This window comes from Saimiri boliviensis, chromosome 1 (assembly GCF_048565385.1).
Source record: "Saimiri boliviensis isolate mSaiBol1 chromosome 1, mSaiBol1.pri, whole genome shotgun sequence".
Taxonomy (NCBI): Eukaryota; Metazoa; Chordata; class Mammalia; order Primates; family Cebidae; genus Saimiri; species Saimiri boliviensis.
Genome location: NC_133449.1, coordinates 162,898,882 through 162,914,810, shown reverse-complemented (window position 1 = coordinate 162,914,810; position 15,929 = coordinate 162,898,882). Strand labels below are relative to the sequence as shown.

The following is a 15,929-nucleotide window of genomic DNA, read 5'->3' as shown; positions in this document are numbered from 1 at the left end:
CCACACTCTGCAGACATTCCAGCAGCTCAGAATAAAAACTATAATCCTATAAAGAGGATATAAAATGAAGAATGAAACTCCCAAAATCAAATATTTTGTTACCTGAATTAACAAAGTGCAGACTCTGACCCTCTCAGTGGGGATTCAAGATCCTTTTAAAATCCAGATGAAGGTGCAGTGGTTATTTAAAATAAATTCCATTTGGGCAATTAGATTTGATTTCCTAAAAACACTTTCACTCTTAAGAAAACACCAGGATGGATAGACTGCATGGATGACATCCTATTTTTCTTTCCCAAAGCAGCGTCACTTCAAGAAGAGAGAAAAAAAAAGACATTCTAAGATAGTCCAGTTGACTCAGGTTGTATTCAGGAAAGGTAGGAAACGGGCTCTCAGGAGACTCGAGTTCTCATCCTGGCTCTGCTATTAAATATGTTGCCTTGGGTGAGACATGCAGATACATGAGCTTGACTTCCAGCGCCAACACTACCTGCTATGGATACATGACTTCACCTCTCTGGGTGGGCTTCAGTTACCTACCTCATCAGTGAACAATGGGGACAATGATACCTTTTTCTGAGGGTGCAGACAAGGATGATGGGGCATACTATATATAAAGGGCTAAACTTCGCTTGGCACACTGTAAATGCTCAATACACGTGAGCTACCATCATCATTATTATTTCTCACATTTATAACTGGCCATTGTACAACTTCTCTCTCATAAATACTCAAGAAGGACTGAACTAACACTGTTAATCAAAATACAACAGACCTTGCCATAAAGGGAATTCCAGAGACGCCAGTCCCCAGCCAAGCCTCCGCAACTGTTCTCAGCTCTTGCCACCAGCAGCCAAGGTCAGCCAAGACTTCCCCTTTTAAACCCAACTCCACAGGACACGTTCTCATGGCCCCTCCAGGTCATTTTTCCTCTGCAAATAAGCTCTTGTGAGGAGATAACAATCTACTCTTTTCCAGCAGGACTGCAGAGTGGGCAGTAAGGTCTTAAAACTGCCTCCTACCCACGCTCCCTCCAGTATATGGGTGTATTATTAGGACCCTCGATGACAAGCATGCCATTGAGACAAACAGAAAGGCCTGAGAGAAGATAGATATCTCGAGGAACAATGCCGTTTCTTGGCTCTGAGTCTTTATTGAAACTGGGCATAGTTTACCAGGGTTGGCTATTCCAAATCTCTGAACTGCTACAGATGAGTGCCTCATCTTTTTCCTCATCATCTAAACACACTTCCAACCACGGAGGTGTGTCGGAAATAGGTCAACTTGGGCACTCCCTTTAAAATGCAACCTACAAAGCAGAATACATAATGCATGAAAAGCAGTATCTTTGGTTTCTTTATTATCTTTGGTTTAGCTCTAGAGGGACAGATACAAGGTAGGAAAAACAGAAATGTGGAGGCAGCAGTAGCCCAGGTCAGCATTAACCAGGGCAGAGCAGCTGCTCCGTTGTCTGAAATGGAGAATCAAAAGCCAGCTATGTGCATTCTTCCCTCCCTAGAATTTCATGTTAACCATTTTAAAGATGTCATTACCAAAGGGCCTGACAAGTGATGTGGTCGGCCCTGGGTCAGAGTGTGGATGAGGGACTGGACTGTGGAGGGCACCGTAATCCTAGCTCCCCGATAATGGTCTCTTAATCCTCAACAGGGTTCCAGACACAGAAAAGTACAAATGGATAACAAGCCAGGAGCAAGAGAGTGGGGAGGGGATTGGACAAGCATTGTCTAACAACACTGGACAAGAGGAGCTCCGGAGTGATTCCATTCTCAAGGAGGAAGGTCAGCTGGATCTGTGCAGCTCAAACTTCAGCCATCTGTGCACTAACTGCATGATATCTGTCACAGCCTGCCGTGTCAGCTGTGCCATTATTTGATTAACATTATCCTTAAATAAATACGTCTTAAAAGAAAACACGATCTTAGTCTCATAAATTCTAAGCTAGCGTTACTTGCCAAAAATAAACAGTGAACCTAGGAATGGATACAACAAAAACATCACTAAATGTTTTTCAGCATTCTGCTGCCTTCAAGAGGGTTCTAAAGGGTGATCTTGGATCTGTTATTTTGTTAAAAAGGAAGATTGTCATGGATCAGAGAGATATTAATGAGAAACGAAAACTAAACAGAGACTGCCCTTGATCTACCCAGAAGATTTGAAGAAGAATTACAAAGGGGACATAATCTGCCATTATGTGATTCCATGTTATTTAATGCCCTCTTCCAGAATTCCCTAAACCGATCTCATGAGACAGCTAGAACCAACTCTGCTGCTGAAGCACGGGCCCACATGAGTCCACATGGGCCTATCCGAAGCAAGAACAGGACCCAAAGTACAGTGACAGGAACCACCCACACCAGGCAATAGAGCAGAAGGATGAGATTACTGGGGACCATGATCTGGGTCCGAAGCTTGGGTGAATGGGGAAAGAGGCAAGGTGGAGTTGGGTCAGGTGCAGAAACAAAGAGGCCTTATCAGAAAATAATATGCCAGATCTGGGTAAGTGAAGAGATGTAACAAATCTTTAACTGGGTATGTGGTTGGAAAAAACAGAAAGCTTGCTGCCTGGGAAGAAAATCAGCACGAATAGCAATTTTTAAAGCTACCCTGAACTGTGGGTGGCAACTGCCGGAGTCCAGAAGCCAGAGCTACATTAGCATCTTTGCCACTAAGTTATTCTGTGGTTTCAGGCAACTGACTTGATCCTTCTGTGTACCTCAGCTTCTTCAGCTGAGTGAAAGTGTATCTTTTTAAAAAGGCCCATTTATATATCTGTAAAGTCTAGATAATAATGCTTACCTCACGGGACTGCCGTGAGCATTAAAGACATGACGCAGGGTTGGGCACTCACAAAACACTCCTAAGTGGTAGGCATTAGAAATATAACTACTGCTCCCACTACTGTGCCACAACTTCTACTTTACTGCTCTTGTTTCATCAGTGTACCGGTAAAGTCAACTCCAAATTGCAGTACAAATGTAAGGCGGCTATTACCATCTTATATAAACTGCTTGAGAAATCTGTTGCTCATGACCACAGTATAAAAGTCCAGTATGGATTAAAGCCAGGTCAGTGCTTTAGAGAACTCATTCATGCCTCTCTTTCGCCTGGATTTATATGATTGTTTTGTGTTTTATTACTTGTTTGTTTTGCTTTGCATTGTTCCTTTTTAGGCCTCAAATACATGTGCCATGGGTAGAAGCTCTCTTGCATACACAGACTAGAGGACAGATATCCAGCTTCAATCAAACAGGATCTCTTAACCCGTGAGCCCCTGAGCCCGTGCAAAAGCCAAATGCCTATTCCATCAAGAAGAAGTGCCTAAAATTCAACCTACGTCTTTATTCTAAGGCTAAACAAGTTTAATAATTCATCCCTGAAACATATTCTTCTGTAAGTACTAGCCATGAAGTTGAAGAGAGAAGGTGTAGAGAGAAGTAAAGATAAAACGGTAAGAAATAAAAGCCAGGATCACAAATAGTAATGTGACCTAAAAAGACAAAGGGTAAAACTATAGGAACAGTAAAATGATCAGTGGTCACCAGTTGGGGCGGGGGCTAGGGGAACAGGGAGGAGATTAACTGGGGAATAAGTGGAACACTGAAGTGGTTCAAGGGAGTGAAACTGTCCTAGATACTGTAATGATGGACACATGACATTTCGTATTTGTTCAGACCCATAGAGCTACTCAACAGTAGGTGAGTCCTAATGCAAACTGGACTTTCCTCAATGTATCAATATTGGTTCATCGATTGTAACAAGGATACCACACCAGTGTAAGGTGTTAATAAGAGAGGAAACTTGGGGGTGAGGAAGGAGTAAGAAAAAGTCCATGGGAGCTCTCTGTACTTTTGTGCACAATTTTTACATAAACCTAAAACTTCGCTAAAAAAACAAAGTCTGATAATTAAGAATAATAGGGGAGAGAGAGAGGCAAGAGGCAGGCAAAAAAACTTTCGTCTGGTAGAGATTAAAGGATCCGCAGAGGCCTTGCATGATCTAGGGTAAATAGCTGATTTGGATACATGGGTACGGCCAATGGCAATTCTGATCAGAGCATGGGAACAATGGTTAATAACTACCATTTACTGAAAACTTATTTGCTGAAAACTGTTGGAAGCTTTAAGTACATCCTGTTCAATTAATCTTCAAGTGCTAAGAATTATATGCTGCTATCATCCCCACTGAATCGATGAAGACATGGAAGCTTAGGGAGGTTAGCTCATGGTCCAGCATCACACAACCAATCATTGGGAGAACCAATGGTACCAATGTGAAAAATGCATTTCCATGGAAAATTGTGGAGCTAGACACCCTCCTTCCTCCAATGCTTAAGATACTGGAATGAGGGATGCAAGAGACTGCCAACCAGTAGGAGCCCTAGAAGGATCTTGAAAAAATAAGTCAAACAGTTAATCTTAAGGTCAAAAAAATCAAACTGACAGAGATCCACGCTGGAGGTAAAGGAAGGAAAAACTTAAAAACTAACAGCAAGTGGCAGGGGAAAAACAAAACAAAATAAGGAAAGGCCTTTAGCACTCAGGGTGCCAAAAGGAAACAGATAAAATTATTAAGAAGTTATTAAGGACAGTTTAACAAAGTATTTAACAAAGTGTGGGCAATGTTTAAATAAATGGATATGCAGCATCCAGGGCCTACAAGCAGCAGTGAGCCATTGCCATTCCAGGGCCAGGAAAGGGGAAGGGGAGGGAGTGGTTACTGGAAGTAACCTAGCTGTATGGAGAGGACTGCCCGGCAGGAGTTGTAACCTTCAGCAGAGGCACGCAGCTGTCCCACAGTGACTCAGTGACAGGAAGGAAGCAGAGGAAAATACCCTGACTTCATTGTTCACTCTCCCTCTGATCTATTGGTGCGCTAAGAGCTAAATGTAACCAGAAGCCCAAGGGCAAAGAAACAGACTAATAATGTACACCATGCAGGCCTGGGACTTGGAGCATGGCAGACAAAGGTGAAGAGGGTATCTGGGGATGCAAACAGGAAACAGCCAACCCAGGCCCTGAATAGCCAACAACGGGACATGATTTAATAAACTATGATACTGCCATACTGTGGATTACGATTATTATGCCCACCTTTAAATCTGTATCATGAACTGAAGAAATATGTAAAATAAGTTGTAGAGCAATGTGCAAAATATCCAGTTCTTGCCAAAGCAAACAAAAAACACTGTATATAAATACGTCTATTTTATTTTGGTGTGCGCTGATCTGGAAGAAAGTTCTGGAAGGATGCACATCATATTGTTAACATTGGATATTGGAGAAGGATGCAGGGAGAGGTGGCAGGGGTCCTTTTAAACTTTTTCTTCTCCCTCCTCTATTTACATTATTTCTCTAGTTGCATATGCATAATGTACTTTATAACTTTTAAAAGAAACAATAAAGAAAATTATTAAAAGGTAAAAGAATGTGGTAATTGCCGTGGTCCAGTGTGACAGGAAGAATATGGACTGGAAAATGAAATGGCATACTGCCGAAGAAAGTGTCAATCAACTAAGGAACTGAGAGGAAGAGAAAGTGCCGGAGATGCAGAGGTGCCAAATCAGACTGAAGTTTCAAAGCAGCATGTCTAGGGAGGACCATTAATAGACAGAGGGAACAGAAAAAGGGCTAACCAAACTGAAGTGCAAGACTAAGAATAATTTTGAGCTTCCAAGACTAAGAATAATTTTGAGCTTCCAGTCTTAGGTGCTTCGGGAACCGTGGCTTAGGTGCAGACATGGCCAAGTCCAAGAACCACACCACACACAACCAGTCCCGAAAATGGCACATAAATGGTATCAAGAAACCCTGATCACAAAGATACGAATCTCTTAAGAGGGTGGACCCCAAGTTCCTGAGGAACATGTGCTTTGCCAAGAAGCGCAACAAGAAGGGCCTAAAGAAGACGCAGGCCAACAGTGCCAAGGCCGTGAGCGCACGTGCCGAGGCCATCACGGCCCTCGTAAAGCCCAAGGAGGTTAAGCCCAAGATCCCAAAGGGGGGTGTCAGCCGAAAGCTCGATCGACTTGCCTACATGGCCCACCCCAAGCTTGGGAAGCGTGCTCGTGCTCGCATTGCCAAGGGGCTCAGGTTCTGCCGGCCAAAGGCCAAGGCCAAGGCCAAGGCCAAGGCCACAGATCAAAACAAGGCCCAGGCTGCAGCTCCAGCTTCAGTTCCAGCTCAGTCTCCCAAAGGTGCCCAGGCCCCTACAAAGGCTTCAGAGTAGGTATCTCTGCCAACGTGAGGACCGAAGGACTGGTGCGACCCCCCAGGGCTGCCATCTGCATGGGGCTGGGGTCCTCCTGTGCTATTTGTACAAATAAACCTGAGGGAGAAAAAAAAAAAAAAAGAATAATTTTGAGGTGCTAGTCAACCACTGAGCCATGCAGCAGGTCACTGAAAATGGTGGCCTGGGATTTAGGAGAATGGTCAGGTGTTAGTGGATGGGCTTGAGTTAATGCCACACTGAAAATGGCTATGCCAATTGAAAGGCAGCAAAGAAGAGTGGACAGATTCCTAGAACGGGAGTGGGAGCTGTGGACTCTGGTCCAAATTCTGTGACTCCCTTCACCTTTCCAAGCTGCTGCGCCATTAATGGTACCCAGCTCCCTCTTCAGAAGCAGCTCTCCCCTTTCATCTTTTCTGACTGACAACTGGCTTTGACAGCGCCTTTACAATGACAGAGAAGTCGAATGAATTCCTACCCTATTGCTCCTTAGAAACAAGAAACCTTTTCATTAAATCTGAAAGCCTGCCAAAATGCAATTCCCAGAGGAGGAATGCGGGCTCAGGCCTCGGAATGTGTGAGAAGCACCTTCAAATGACACGCAATAGCTCCCCATCTATTTGCGGAGGCCACAGGGGTTCTTCTTCAAATCTGACATTGTACTTTTAAAGCTGGTGGGGGCTTCTTGGGGATTGTGGTCATAAGCACACAACCACTGGCTTATGCAACTTCCTAAAACTGTCCCGTGGTGGGCGAGACTAACAGAACACTTAGCTGCGGTACTCCAGTCACATTAGGTGGCCACGGAAAGGGCCCTGTGGAGAGTGTGGAAGGAAGGAATTGTCTCAAAGACCACAGATGTCTTCCAGTGTGCTCTGCCTTGCAGTCCAGACCTCAAAGATTAGTTCTGTCATACAGGAGAGCAGAGAGGGTCCTCATCATTAAAGCAGCCCAAAAACCCAAGCGGTAAATCAGTGCCAGTTAGCCTGACGGAATGGTGGAAAAGGGAAGGGCTTTGGAGTCCTGACTGTAAAACAAGGAAAATGATATCTTTTTCAAAGGAATGCTGTGAGGATTAAGCCCAGATTCTGGTGCATAGTAGGTACTCAGTAAATGGGAGTCCCTTTAAAAGCTAGAACCTCCCTAAATCTTCTCAGGTCAAAGCCTTCCGCCTGGTGCATACCTCTCCTCTCCTTTATCCCTGAAAAGTAACTTGACTTTCATTTCTTTTTAGTTTGGTTTGATTCATACCATGTATCTTAACTACCTTTCTACAAGAACCAAAACATACTTCCTAGAAAATAATATGGGTAAGAAAAGAAAGGGAAGAATTTGCTCTTTTTTTCTGGTTCTTTCTTGACAAAGTAGACAATCATGATGACTGATTTTCTTGGTTACAGGCGTCCTTCTGTCTGTCTAAAAACCTATACATCCACAGCTCTGTTTTCACTGGATAGAGAGGTGGTTATTGAAGCAGAGGCTATTTTTGATTCTTTGGCCCTGAACTTCCTCAAGTTGTATTGATAGATAAAACTGCAGATGCTCTGAGAACAAGGACCTCAAGAGGTCAGGCAGAACTTGCATGAAACAAACACTTGAACTAAATACAAATGAGGCACCACTTAAAAATTATCAGAACTCAAAAATCAGAGACAAGTGGGTAGTTAATCCTAGAACAAAAGGTTTCTTCACCTTCAATAAAGATCTAAGGCTTTACTCATAAGGGGCACCGCCTGGAATGTATTCAAGATTTCTTACTTTTGGCAAAGACCGTGCTAACATTACGGGAATACATTCTCTGTGTTTAAAACTTGCAAGGCTTCATCCCTTACCTGCAAAGCCATAAAGCTGCCCACTTCTCTTCCCATGATCACTACTTAACATTCTGAGCCTAACAACAGGGGAGCAGTTCCGGAATAGTCTGCTCTTTTATGATGTATGTCTGTTCAGAAATGTTTCAGACTGAAGTTTACAGTTATATGTTTTATGCCCATCAAAGCGAGATGTGTGTTGGAACATGTATTAAATTTTGTCCAAAAAATAGCAAACAAGTTACCAGATTTGCCAGTCATCTCAGACACAAACAGTTTTCACTCTTCCCCTGTTGTCCCAAGTCTTATCTTTCATTTATCATTCCATTCATTCAGGAATAGACTGAGCTAGGCTTTGGTGATACTGTGCGGTATGACACAGAGTCCCTAGGATCATGGACCAGATAGACTAACAGCCTTTTGATATCCCTATTTCCTTGATACCTGTTTTCTCCAAACCACTTAACCCAGGGAAGGAACGCTAATCTAAATTCCTTCATTCATTCTTTCATCTAGTATTTGTAAATGCCTCCTGCTCACAGTCCTATTGATACAATAACGAACAAAGTAAAATAAGGCACTGCAGTGGTTGAAAAGGCAAAGAATAAGGAGGTTAATAAATAAGTAGCATAATTTCAACAGTGATAAGTGAAATTTAGAAAAAGGATAAAGGGATGGTAGAGGCTGGGAAGAAGAGTCTGGGACATTTTATTATATTTTCAAAGAAGGCATGTCTAAGGAGCTGTCTCCTGAACTGATGTGAATAATCTGAGTCCTAGGGAAAAAAAAAACAAACAAACAAACACAAAAACAAAAAACAGCAAGTACAGAAGCTTTGAGCTGGACATGAACGTGTCATAATGGGAGGACGGCTGATGCTGAGTCACTGATAGGCAGTGGCAGGACTGGAGACCAGAAAAGTAGTAGGCAGGGTCCCCACATGGGACCTCAAGAGCTGTGGTCTGGGTTTTAGCTGAAGTGCAATAGGAGATAGTTGAGCAGGGGAGTGACTTGGTTTGATTTACAGTTTTAAAAGATCACCTGGTTATCATGAATGGGGAATGAATTTAGGGATAGGCAAAGTGGAACCACAGAGAAGTTATGGAGTTCTTGGAGTAAGATGACAGAGACTTGAGTGAGCATGATGACTGATGAAAAATGGTGAGAAGTGGTTAGCTTAATATTCCACACAAAAGGTAGAACCAACAAATATGCAGAGCTAATACACAGTTGGGAACTGATCACAGTATCTGTTGAAAACAATGCCTGCCCACCTCTTACCTTGACTGTGTCTTCTTACTAAATATCCAAGTAAATTTCACCTATATATTTCAGCATTGATAGACTTCACAACTTTGAAACAGTGAGGAGGCAGCTTCAACAGCGCCATCTACATTCAATATTTAAAGCACTTCATAGTTCCCATATCATAACACCTGGGTTTACCAGCAGCTCAGGTTACTTTGATTGTTTGTTTGGATATTTATCTATCTAATCACTGAAATTACTTCTAAAATATGTCTTTGTAGAACTCCAGCATAGGCAGCTTCCAAGTCAGCTCATGTTATAGATGTATGGATCTGGTTTCCTGCTTTAGCAAATGCAAGCTAGTGAGAGTAGCTGATCCTCTCTGATGGATCAGCTTTCTTCACGGCCCAAGACACATCACCATGAACATTACTTCTTCATTATGTATAGCTGTTCATTTAGACATGTGAAAATGTAAGCCACTAGGAAGACTGTACTGAACTCTAAATACACCGTCTTTTCAAATTTCCCTGATCTCTGTTTTTATTCTAAAATCAGGGGCCAAATAGTTCCTGTCTAATCAATTACATGGATTCCAGGTCACTGAGACTTTGGCGTACATGTTTTTTTTATTTCTCCTAACATTAAATAACTTGATAAGTAATGTTTTCTAAGCAGCTTACATTAACCTTCTTAACAGGAGATAGAACAGTACAGTAAGTGAGGGTTTTCAGGGCAGACCAGAAGGTGGATTTGGACTTAGTTCTGCCAGTTAACTAATAATGATATAATCTGAGATAAGTTAACTTTCTGAGCTTCAATTTCCTCATCTGTAAAGTGTGTTAACAATAACTATAATCTAGGCATTGTACGAGAATTGAATGAAATGTCATATATAAAATTATAGTTGAAAATCAGTTAGTATGGGCTCCAGCTTGCACAATTTCTTACAAATTTTATTAGAGGCTCCCTTCTCTGCTCTCTGAGAACTTCTCAAGTTTGAAGTTTTTACTTTTCTCATTCTTTGTTCTTCACTTTCTCCCTTTATGACTCTGCTAGGGCTGCCATAACGAAGTACCGCAGACTGATGGTTTTAACAACAGAAACTGATTTTCCCAAAGTGATGAATACGAGGAGTCCGAGATCAGGGTGGCAGCAGACTTGGTTTCTTCTGAGGCCTCTCCTCAAACTCCCCTAATCCTTGTGTCCTCACATGCTCTTCTCTCTGTGTCTGTGTCTTAATCTGTTCTTCTTATAAAACTCCCCAGTCACAATGGATTAGAGCCCATCCTAATGACCTCACTTAACTTAGTTACCTCTCTGAAGACTCTGTCTTCAATACAGTCACGTTCTAAGGTACTGAGGGTTAAGACTTCAATTAGTGGGTAGGCGACATAATTCACTCTTCTCCTCACCCTCTGCCTCCCTCAACAAAAGTTATGAGAAAAGCACTAAACTAGAGCCAGGAAAAATGAGTCCTATGCCCCATATTTTTTTAAACCTGTTTTACTATATGATCTTGGCAAATTATTTTCCACTTTTGACCCACATTTTCTCAATCCTTTAAATGAAGGGGTCGGAATAACAGGTCCCTTATTTCTCTTCCTTTCCTAGCTAAGCAAAACTAAGTTTTTCTCATGATTTCTCATAGCAAAAAGGGTTCTGAGATAGAGCATGCAACGAAGTAAATGAAATAAAAAGAAAACAAACAGAACATACCCTCTTTGTGGAATAAACCCAGGATGAAGTCCCTAGAAGTAGAAGATTATATTCAATTGCCTTAAAACCTTCTAAGTTGTTTAAAGTCCTTTCTGCCTGTAAGGCTGTAATTTAAACCAATTTAGTTGGATAAACCAAAAAGCCCACCATGAATTTATCAGTATCACCAAACAAAGTAATCTCATGAAAATTTGGGGCACAGATTGGCTTTGAGGGAAAAAGTATAAGATTTAAAATAAAGGTCTCCTTGAAAGAATTAAGTGGAAAAAAGTTTTAAAAGCAAACACACATACACACAGAAAATGTAAAATTAAAACCAGTTTCCAAGCGTATAGGTTGAGCGAGTAAGGAGTGGAGAAGAACTGGCCATGTTTCCTCTCCAGCTGTGTAGCTTCAGGTCCCAAGACACGGTGTACCTCTACAAATGTCAGCAAGACAGGGAGGAAGGCAAAGGTGGTGGTGAGAAAAAAAGAATGTGCTCATTTGAGAGCTAAGGAAATGAGAGAAAGCAGAGTTTTCCATGGAAAATGGCACAACTAATGAAGGAATGAGTGGTGACAAGAATATAAGGCTAAGAGTAAAGACACTGGGATCTCAATCTGTAGTCTGATACTCGTGAGCTGAGTTACTTCAGCAGGTTACACAACCTCTCATCCTAGGGTAGCTTTTAGTTTGGGTTCAACTAAAAAACTTCAATTGAAATGAGTCTGTCATTTCATTTTATTGTTAATCCAAAGATTTTTGGAAAAAATCGAAACAGTGCAAACAAAATGAGATTTATTTTAACTAGATTTTCCAAGGAATGTAATAATATATAGCTATTAAAAATTAAGTTACTGTGCAATGAAAAGATATAAAACAGCATAAACAATATGTGGAACCATTTTAATAAATGACACATATAGTCAAGAAAAAATTCTCGATGTGTATACCGAAAGTTTCCATTGGTTCTGAGTCATTTCAGGGTAGCTTATTTTTATTGTTCTTATTGTTTGTGTTTTTGGTAATTTTTTCTACAACCAACATACTTACTTTGCAACGGAAAAAAAAAATATCCCTTAGTGAATTTTAAAATCTTTGTGCCCCACAGTAAAACAGATAGTAGCAAAAATGCTCATTAAGTGAGTACCACTTGGGTCTTGGTTTTCTTACTCATAAGATGGGGCATTAGACTTAAAAAAAAAAAAAATCTTGAGCCAGCAATCCCATTACTGGGTATATACCCAAAGGAATATAAATCATCCTACTATAAAGACACATGCACATATATGCAGCACTATTTACAATAGCAAAGACATGGAACCAACCCAAATGCCCATCAATGATAGACTGGATAAAGAAAATGTGGTACATATACACAATTGAATACTATGCAGCCATGAAAAGGAATGAGATCATGCCCTTTGCAGGGACATGGATAAAGCTGAAAGCCATCATCCTCAGCAAACTAACACAGGATCAGAAAACCAAACACCGCATGAGTGGGAGCTGAACATTGAGAACACATGGACACAGAGAGGGGAACAACACACACCAGGGTCTGTTGTGGGGGGCAGGGTGAAGAAAGGGAGTTTACAGGATGGGTCAGTAGATGCAGCAAATGTATATATACCACCATGGCACATGTATAGCTATGTAACAAACCTGCACATTCTACACATGTATCCCTTTTTTTTTTTTTTAGAAGAAATAAAGAAAAGAGTAATTCCATGGAGACTCAACGTGTGAATTTTATAGAGGCCTAGGAAGTCAAACCTTAGAAGAATCTTGCTTAAGACTTAAGAGAATGGAGCATGCAGCACAGGGCATGAAATGAGAAGGTGGCATTTAAATTCACTCTAGGAAGAACCTCTAATTGGTAGTTTTGCTAATTCAATGCAAAGATGCTGAGAGTGGTGAGAACCTCCCTGGCAAGTTGTTTGTGTAAGTACAACAGTGTGGAGCAGCTTGGACATGCCAGGGAAAGACTGCTCGTAATAGGAAGACTAGAGGGCTTCCTGATGCCAAACGGTTCTAAGGAGTCCAGTGCCCTTGCAGAGGAGGGGCACCAACTGTTCTCCACATCCCCCATAAACTGCACCACTCACACCTTTTAGGAAACAGGTGCAGAGAACAGCTTACTACTGGACTTGAAGTAAGTGAACTCCAATTGGAACCAATGTCTTGTGACTCCAGAAGTGGGAGAAGGTCAAAGGAGGGAGAATTTAAGGTAGCACCATAGGATGCAGTTAAGAATGAAGGCTGTTGCCGGGCACGGTGGCTCACGCCTGTAATCCCAGCACTTTGGGAGACCAAGGTGGGTGGATCACGAGGTAAAGAGATCAAGACCATCGTGGTCAACATGGTGAAACCCCATCTCTACTAAAAATACAAAAAAAAATTAGCTGGGCATGGTGGTGCATGCTTGTAATCCCAGCTACTCAGGAGGCTGAGGCAGGAGAATCGCCTGAACCCAGGAGGCGGAGGTTGCGGTGAGCCGAGATCGCGCCATTGCACTCCAGCCTGGGTAACAAGAGCGAAACTCCGTCTCAAAAAAAAAAAAAAAAAAAGAATGAAGGCTGTAAGTCACAAAAACCTTAGTTTGAATTTTGGCTCCAACATTTAAGCCTTGTGCGATATTAGGCAAATTACTTTATCTCTCTAAATTTCCTCATCAATAAAATGGAAAGAAAGACCTACCTAAAAATCTACCTACTATTTGAGTTGTTTTGAGTATATAATAAAAAGCACTTTACACAGGGTACAATAAACGTGAATTCTTACTATTGTTAAATTAACTTTTCCCAAGCTTATGGTCAATAAATATCTTTTATGCAATAAAAAAATAGCAAAATGCTTTTATCATACCTGATTACATTATATATGACACTCTTATAATACAAATAGTTCTTCAAAGACTTTCTAATCAAAGGTTTTTGGTTCCATGAATATAATTTGATTTCTCCCATTTTGTCTTCCCTTATAGATGCTCCCTTTGCAACATGGAGAACCCCCATCTCTACTAGAAATACCAAATTAGCCGGGTGTGGTGGCGGGTGCCTGTAATCCCAGCTACTCGGGAGGCTGAGACAGGAGAATTGCTTGAACCCAGAAGGGGGAGGTTGCAGTGAGCCGAGATCACACCACTGCACTCCAGCCTGGGCAACAAGAGTGAAACTCTGTCTCAAAAATAAAATAAAATAATAAAAGACTCTAGTGATTACCATTACACACAGACATATTGAAACCATGAACTCTGGTTTGCACCGAGAGATAAACTTGGAAAAATCTATGTTAACTCGTCCTACCCCTCAAACCAAAGAATGATGTTTAGAATACAAGGATAGCTCCAATTATAGCTCAGAGAGAGCTGACAGGTGTAGCGGGATAAGAGACTAAAAATCTTTCAAGAGAACACACAGAGCCATTCAATGTAAATGTCCAACCCTAATAGGGAAACAAAAAGAACTATGAGCTGCTCCTTAACCAATACTTCCAAAACACGACGTTTCCTTTACAAATGCAGATTGGCCTATCTAGTTGCCGCTAATAACTCTAGTAACTTTTTAGTTTATGTGCAAAGGCAGAAAGAAACCTCAGTTGAGATCTATGTTGTATCCTGGTTCAAAGAGTCATGCTGACAATTCCCTCTATTTGAAAGAGGACATAAAGATCTGTATTAATTCTTTTAAATTATTTGCAGTAAGAGAAATGATGTCTTTGTTTGTGGGCAATAAGTACCCAGGTAGGCCCCTGAAACAAGTTCAGAATGAGCCCAGATGCAGAATCTGGAAGAAAGGGAGGAATGGAGGCCAGACAAGAAAAAAGTCCAAATGATGGATGGACTTTCTGGCACATGTGCCCAGGTCAGGCCCTGGATTACAATGACTTGCTTGTTCTGCTAAAGAGCTGTCATGTTTCTCTTGGCCCAGTGATCCTATGCTAGTTCCTTAGAGTCTGGCCTTATTTAGAAGTTAATACTCTAGAAAGTTGTCAATAAAAGGGAAGATTATGTACAAGAACAAATTGGTATACTTTCAGGCGACCTTCTCTCTTGAAATCATTCCTGCAGGTAAGTATTAAATACATCCATTCATTCAGCAAGTACGAAGGGCCTAATATGCAATGACCAAAGACTAAGGGCTGGAGATTCAGTGGTAACAAAACAAAAACCATCCCTTTCCTCATGGCATGTACATGGCATGATTGAGCCTTTGTGGGTAGATTATTTCCATTGAATGGCAGCCATCATATTTAAAATAGTAGCAAGAGCGGCTGAAAAAAGAGCTTGGTGAGCATATATGGACTCAGAGTTGTTTTGGGTTTGTTTGCTTGTTCGTTTAGTTCATCTAGATTTTGGGCAATTGTCGCCTTCATGCCCTTATCAATAGTAGCCTTATCCTAAAGAAAGACTGTATGTGACAGCAAATGAATCATAATATCACTTTAATAATGCTCATCTGAATTAATACTAATGCTCTGCTAGGCAGAGGATCTATCAGTCACCATTATTCCATTTCTCCTCTGCACAAAATCTAAATAAGTCTACTCCCTGAATGAGAAAAAGGCTGGGATTTTAAGTGTAAAAAGCAACCAAAGCCCCTTATATCCAACACAGATGTTGGCTGGTCCCTCTGAGTTTCAGCCAACAATGGCTGCTCTCATCCACTTTCTTCCTACTCTCTTTTCCCTCACAGGAAGGGCTTAGAACTCCTCTCTGTGAATTTGGAACAAAGTGAGGAGGGGCTGGCTCACAGGGTCATTTGCACTGGCAGGGACCTCAAGGATCATCTGGTTCAATGCCCTCATTTTACTGATGCAGAATCCGAGAGGGATAATAAGGGTTTGCCCAAAGTGACAAGTAAATTAGAGGCAAGGGCAGGCCTCAACCACAGTGTGTTGATACTCCCTCCAGGGTTCGCTTCC

The 15,929-nt window shown here is 41.5% G+C and overlaps 1 protein-coding gene and 1 pseudogene across 2 annotated transcripts in view; one reads left to right on the top strand and one right to left on the bottom strand.

Moving 5' to 3' along the window:
* Positions 1 to 15,929, bottom strand: part of DPYSL3 (dihydropyrimidinase like 3) — a 119,747-nt gene that overhangs the window by 39,951 nt on the left and 63,867 nt on the right. The gene's annotated exons all lie outside the window — the stretch shown is intronic.
* LOC101029057 (large ribosomal subunit protein eL29-like) lies at positions 5,707 to 6,375 on the top strand (annotated as a pseudogene).